The sequence below is a fragment of the Berghia stephanieae genome, chromosome 2 (assembly GCF_034508935.2).
Source record: "Berghia stephanieae isolate SIO BIC M18660-M18661 chromosome 2, UCSD_Bste_1.3, whole genome shotgun sequence".
NCBI lineage: Eukaryota > Metazoa > Mollusca > Gastropoda > Nudibranchia > Aeolidiidae > Berghia > Berghia stephanieae.
In genome coordinates, this window is record NC_088361.1 from 105,209,035 (window position 1) to 105,216,827 (window position 7,793).

Consider the following 7,793-nt stretch of genomic DNA (forward strand, 5'->3'; position numbering starts at 1 on the left):
TTGTGAACGCAGTTAACTTTGAAGCATTGAACCCGTTATACAATTTTCATTTTTTTTTAAAAACTCTTTGTGAATTAAATTTGAAGTTTTGTTCTATTTTTTCTTTTTATTTCGAACATTTTAAAAATTTTTTCAATTTTTTTAAGGTTTCACGCCTCGTTCTCCCCCCTTTATTTTATTATATGTTATTAAATTGTTAAATTTGGGTTGGTGATAAATTTTTCCCTGTTTAAGAAAAAAGAAAGCAATGAAATTATTTATTATATTTTTTTTTATATATTATAACCATCCGTTTTAACCTTAATGCATATTTTTGCTGTTAAAACCTTGTAGTTTTTTTTTATTTCTTAGTTAGTTATGATTGCTTCCTTTTTTATTACTTTTTCATCTCACCCCCCACCTCTTACATCATCATCTTACCACATCGTCATCTTGCTTCGTTTCTTTTTAAAAAAAGAAATTGTTAGAAAAAATTATATACCTTTTTTTTTTTTTTTTTTTAAACCCCTTTTTTAAGTTTTTCACGCTAATTAAAAAATTTTGACAGGAATAAATTTTATAAAATTTTGTACTTTCAAGAAATATTAAAGGTTTTTTTGCTTTTTTTTTTTTTTGTAATTAGTTTGGGGGAGGGGAGAGGGATAATATTGTGGGGGGAAAGGGGATAGTTCTATTCATAGACCCCACTAGCTTTATTTTCTTTTTGTAAACAAATTCGATATGTCTGCTTTTTTTTTTTCTTTGTTTCTTTTTGACAAAAGCAATAACCCTTTATGATATAATTATATTATTATTATTTTTTATTTTACTATTTACAGCTCTGTGTTTAGTGGCGTTTATCAACTTTTGGTACAATTCCAGCCCTAAAATAAAATTTAAAAACCCACCTCTCTCTCTCTCTCCTCTCTTCTCTCTTTTCTCTCTCTCTTTTCTCTCTCTTCTCCTCTCTCTCTCTCTCTCTCTCCCCTCTCCTCTCTTCTCTCTCTCTCTCCTCTCTCTCTCTCTCTCTCTCTCTCTCTCTCTCTCTCTTTTCTCTCTCTCTCTCTTCCTCTCCCCTTTCTCTCTCTCTCTCTCTCTCTCTCTCTCTCTCTCTCTCTCTCTCTCTCTTCTCTTCTCTCTCTCTCTCTCTCTCTCTCTCTCTCTTCTCCTCTCTCTCTCTCTTCCTCTCTCTTTTTCTCTTCTCTCTTCTCTCTCTCTCTTCTCTCTCTCTCTCTCTCTCTCTCTCTCTTCTCTCTCTCTTCTCTCTCCTCTCCTCTCTCTCTCTTTTCTCTCTCTCTCTCTCTCTCTCTCTCTTTCTCTCTTCCCCTCTTGCTCTTCTCTTTTCTCTATCTCTTCTATCTTCTCTCTCTCTATCTTCTTCTCTCTATCTCTCCTCTCTATCTCTCTCTCTCTCTCTTCTCTCTTTCTCTTCTCGGTCCTGACTCCCATAGTGGCAGGGGTTTTATCTGTCTTCTATTCCCTTTTCTTTTCCAACTGCTTTCTGTCTTTGTCTTGTAATAGATTATTTTGGTTTTGCTGGCCGGGGTACATATGTCTTCTACCCCCTTTAAATATTGTTTTCCATATGCTTTCTGTCTGTCTTGGGGAAATAATGAGATTACTTGGTTTTTACTGGCGTGGCCGGAAAGTCCTAGCTGGGGGGAAACAGTCAAAGCATATTTATTTTTTGGGAGATGATTTTTTTTCTTGTAAATATCTCCTGTTGTATTATTATTGTTATTTGGTGTATAATGAAAGCATTTGGTGTATTCTCTTTGTTGGATTTGTGCTTGTGTCGGATGAGACTTTTAGGTGATCTCAATAAGTACATTGGTTGTTGTTTTGGGAATTTCAATTTGTTCTTTTGTTCCCAGTTCCCTTGTTTTACTCACTTTTCTTGGGTCGGCTTTAATTTATTCTAACTTTTTTTCTTTTCCCATTTTTTTTTTCCTTTTTTTTGGGGTTGATATAACCTAAATGTGTTGCAAGCGCCGTAAAACCCTTAAAACAAACAAAAACATCTCTCTCTCTCTTCTCTATCTCCCCTCTCTCTCTCTCTCTCCCCTTTCTCTCTCTCTCTCTCTCTCTCTCTCTCTCCATAAATTTATATTATATTTATTATATTAAAATTATATATTTTTATAAAAATTTAATATTTATATATATTAAACACAATTTATAAGGTTTTTATATTTATATATATATATATATATATATATATAATTAATATATATAAGGTTTTATATATATATATAAATTATATATATATTATATATTATATATATAATATAGAGGACTCAACACCAGACAGGAATTCACTACCTATCGCCTCTAAGGTTTTTTCTCGCTTTTATATTTCTCACTTTTCATTCACCGTTGGAGTAGATATTGTAGATACTCCATTTCATGTCAAGATTAGTTGACTTTATGATCACTCCATTTATTGCAAGATTAGTTGAATTCATGATCACTCCATTTCTTGTCAGATTAGTTGACATTCATGATCACTCCCTTTATTGTCAAGATTAGTTGACATTCATGATCACTCCATTTATTGTCAAGATTAGATGACATCATGATCACTCCATTTCTTAAGGATTACTGTCCATTCGTATGCCTCTGGATTTTTATTTTACCGCTTTTGGTTTATTGCAGTGGATACATTTTAACCCATTTTATTTACCCGCCCATTTCCCCTTTTTATTTTTGTTTCTCTAGCTTTATATTATTAACATATTAACATATGGTATATGGTTTGGGCAAAAAGGATAAGATCCTTTGAATGCCCTTAATTTTGATAGTAATGCCATAAATATATTGATTAAAGTTACTATAATGACACACGTGGTAAAGATAGTATTTCAACTTAAATGTACATGTATATGTGATGTACAAAAAATATAGTAGTATGCAGATGACGTCATCAGGCCTTTGTTATTGTTTTTGCCATCCGCGTTTGTGAGGTTGTTCTCACTAAATGTATTAACCAGACTATAAAAGTTGGTTTTCCCGAGTTTTGTGTTGGTCCGTTATACTTCCGGATGGCAATTTTTGTGAACTCCCTTTGGGCCCAAGCGCATTCTATCTATAGCTAGATCGAATTAGGAAGTAACAAGTCAGTGTGACATACCTGGACCTGATGACCCAATAATTGTAATTTTCCGTCCGTTGCCATCAAAAGTCTACAATACACCAGCCGTGTTTGAATATCACTCAAACTCGTATTGTCACATAGTATTATTATTGCCACATGTTTGTCATAATTAGATGCACTGCCCCCATTTATCAAAATGCATCTATTTATCAATTCTGTCTCGTCATTCAATACATATTACCCACACACAAACACACACACGCACACACACATAGACACACACACATACATACACATAATATGTTATGTTATATGTTTTGATTATATATATTTTATATATATATATTTTATATATATATATATATAATTTTAATATTTACCACAATGTTTGAGTCAGTCTATATATATATATTATTATATATTATATATATATATATATATATATATATAGACTGACTCAAACATTGTGGTAAATATTAAAATTATATATATATATATATATATATATATTTTATAATATATATATATATATATATATATATATAATTTTATTATTTTACCACAATGTTTGAGTCAGTATATTATATATATATATATTATTTATATTATATATATATATATATATATATATAATACTATCATTATAAACAGCGAACTGATCCATACGTAATACAGTCAATGGGAATGTTAAAGTCAATATTTGTGTGTCGGCCAAATGGAGCAAGGGTTAATTCCAATCCGCGTCATTTGTCTGGGTCAACAGAACTGGAGAACGCACCCCCATTGCCCATTCATGGCGTTCGTTCATCTGTCCGATCTAATACCATCAAACCCTCCACATGTAGAGGGAGACTTGAATCTCTTCTATTTCGTGTTTGGCTCAGCAATAAAGGGGGGGGGGGGGGAGTGAAGGGGTGACAGTCAGATACTGACAAATCACTACTTTATATCTATATACATACGCTCGGGGAAAGTCGGGCGTTTATTTGGTCGTAAATGTATTTACAGTGGAGTTGATCGAGATTAGTTATCCGTGCGTGCGCCGTGCTCTTGGCATTGGCCATTGACATATTATACCGAGAGCTTTGATGGCATGTAATACTAATAGATACGAGAATTATTATTATTATTATTATTATTATTATTATTATTATTATTATTATTATTATTATTATTATCATCATCATCATTATTATCATCATCATCATCATCATCATTATTATCATCAATCATCATCATCATCATCATCATCATTATTATTATCATTATTATAATTATTATTATCATCATCATCATCATCATCATCATCACCATACATTATGACGCGAAGGCAACTCATATCCTGTTCATCATGGTACCTGAATCACGTCGACCAATTTGTTCAGTTCACGTCTGTATCAGATTTGTTGTTTTTTCAAGGGGTGTTTTGAAATAGGATTTTTTGTTTGTTTAATACAGCCATTCAGATTTAAAGACTATAACTAAGTTGGTGGATTTGACCTCTATGTTTATTGGAAAACTCTACCAAAAAACTTTACCCCAAAACAATCACATGGAAAGGTCTAGTTTTTCTATAGGCCAGGCGAAAGCCAAAAGACAGCCTCGGAAACCACTCAACTACTTTGTCCCCATGTACAATAAATACCAAGGTTTTGATTTTCATATGATGTGACTCAACTTTCATCAAACTCAAACGACATTTAACTCACTCAACCCTAACACCGACTATATCCGTAGTAGGGGCAGCGTGGCTCAGCGGTACGGTCTTTGCTTCCTACCCGAAAGGTACCGAGTTCCTTCACCCGTCGCCGCTGCGCTGTGTGGCCTTGAGCAAGTCACCTTGTCCTAGCTCAATTTGCGACGCTGCACGGCGGCTGACGCCTGATTTATTCCAGTCCTCCCTTGGAATAGACCTTAATCCAGTTAACTGCCCTACTCTGGAAAGTCATGCATTAGAAATTTTGGCCAGAAAAAAACAACAACTCGTCTTTCAAATATCAATCGATTTAACTCACTCAATCCTAGAGATTTTTGCTACTAATCAATATTGGAAAATAATGTATTAAAAAAATGAGCATGTACAAAGATAGTTTTATTCAACAACCATTGACATGTAAAAATTAAAAAAATTAGCTTTGATACTACGCCGATAATGTGTTTCAGAAAACAATGAATAAATAGGCATGGGGTAAAGGTAATCCGGGTAAACAACGGATATAGCCGGTGTTAGGGTTGAGTGAGTTAACCCTCTCCTTACCAACTATAGGAAAATCGTCACATTCGTTACGATACAACTAACATTTGTCTTGTTCAAATTTCTCCGGTAAAATTTAAATAGAATGAACAGTGTGTTGTAGAGCATGTTTTGCTAAAGCAATTAGGCCTATGTATGGCAAGAACTTACTGCTATTGTGTCTGAGGGATAAAAAATCTATTTTTGTGTTAGTTTGTTGTGAAGTTTTGGGGAAAATCCTGAAAATGGCTGGTAAGGAGAGAAGTAAATGACCCTCATCTTGGTAAAAAAAAAAACAAAAAAACTCTCAAACCTGGGACCTCGAGTTTTCTGACCAAATTTTTATATAAGTGTCTTTCCAGAGTAAGGCAATTAACTGGTAAATTACGTTGACCCACATACATCCAGTGTTTATTTTTAATCTTCCAATACATACAAAATTCATGCACATTTATAAGGACCATTTTCATGACTAACACCATACTCAATGTTCCTCACCATGATTTATTATTCCATCGACAGGCCATATATTATGGTATCACATTTCAATTTTATACAAGACATGAAGATAATATGCGTCCTTTTAAAAAAAAATAAGCACTAGTCGATATGTGTCCCTTTACGGCCATTGCCGCAGTCCATATGATGTTAATCACATTAACTCACTCAATCCTAGAGAGTTTTGCTACTTTTCAAAACTGGTAAAAAAAAAAAATTAATGTATTAAAAATGTGCATGTACATAGATAGTTTTGTTCAACTATCTACCATTAACATGTAAAAACTAAAAAAAAAATAGCTTTGATACCAGATACGCCTAATACTTGTCTCAGAAAAATAATTGTAATAAATACGCCATGGGATGAAAGTAACCCCGGGTATTAATAAATAATAAATAAATAATAAAATCCCCTTTATTCCTCCCATAGGGGAAATTTGTCTTTAATAGTGTCTATACGAGTTAGTATCCAGCAAAATGGAGGTCACTCTATTGTCTGTGGTTTTCTTGGCACTGTTCCATATGGGGACATAATATAATACTCACATCATCCATATTTTGAGATCGATGCCCTCCTTTCTTGATAAGAGGTCAAGTTTTGTTCTCGTATTGCTCTATAATTGTTTTAACCCTCTTCTTACCACCCATAGGAAAATCATCACATTCGTTACGATGCAGCCGACAATTTTCTTAATCTGATTTCATGTAGTTATAGTTATAGCCATATAAACTCGACATTGTGTTGCAGAGCTCATGTTCCTGAACGAAATATAGAATATTTTACTCGTTGATAATCTATTTGAAAAATCTATTTCTGTGTTGGGTGAGTATGAAGTTTTGGGATAAAATTCTGAAAATAGCTGGTTAGGAGAGAGTTAAATCATTTTTGAGCAATCCTATGACGGCCGCTCGTCGCTTGATTTTGTTTTAGCCATGGCACTGTCTAAACCTAAGCACATTAATAAATGATTGGTCAAAACATGTCTGAAAACATGGTACTCAATTCTTGTTCTCTGTGCAACTTTATTTAATTTTCTCAGTTGTATTATAATGTGGGTCATCCGGTTTACCAATGGAGCATCAGACTTGTCTTTGGTGTTATGGTCTCATTGTTAAAATCAAAAGCTCTTAACCCACTCCATACCAACCATAAGAAAATCGTCACATTCCTTACCATACAACCAACATTTTTCTTATTCAAATTTCTTTTGTACATCAAAACATTTAAAGAAAATGAACAGTGTGCTGTATATAGAACATGTTTTGCTAAAGAAATTATGTATCGTAAGAATTTTACTGCTATTGTGTTTGAGTGATAAAAACATCTATTTTTGTGTTAGTTGAGTGTGAGGTTTTGGGGAAAATCCTAAAAATGGCTGGTAAGGAGAGAATTAACCAATCTACGGAAAAGCGAGCAATTCTTCCAGGCGTACGATGTCTTATTTTTGGCTACTGATTGTTTTATTCCAGGCCTGCTCTCTACGAGGAGATATTATGGGAATACATTGGGTTAAGATTGTTTTTATTGTTCTCTACGAGGAGATATTATGGGAATACATTGAGTTAAGATTGTTTTTATTGTATTTTGATCTAGTAAACATGACATAAACGATGAAGCCGCCAATCTACATATTAATATTTTGACAAGATGATCTCTAAAGGAAGGGGGGGGGGGGGGGTATAAAATTCAAAATTACTGACTTGGATCGCAGAGGATCGCGATGTATTCAGACACGAAACGACGGGAGCAGAGGTTATGGAATCTTCATTTACATTGTCAGGAGTAATTTAGTTATAAAAGAACAGCGATATCCGGAGCATTGAAACACACAACCTACTTGTAACAAAACCCTTGTCATTCAAAGAGACCTGCGGGGCGCTCTGCGGGACATGTTTCCTTGAATGAGATATTTATTGTCAGGTTACTCCTCCATATATATATATTATATATATATATATATATATATATATATATATATATATATATAT

At 33.4% G+C, this 7,793-nt stretch overlaps 1 protein-coding gene across 1 annotated transcript in view; it reads right to left on the reverse strand.

Moving 5' to 3' along the window:
* The window catches only part of LOC144964077 (adhesion G-protein coupled receptor V1-like), a 28,150-nt gene that overhangs the window by 7,059 nt on the left and 13,298 nt on the right, over window positions 1-7,793 (reverse strand). The window lies entirely within an intron of this gene.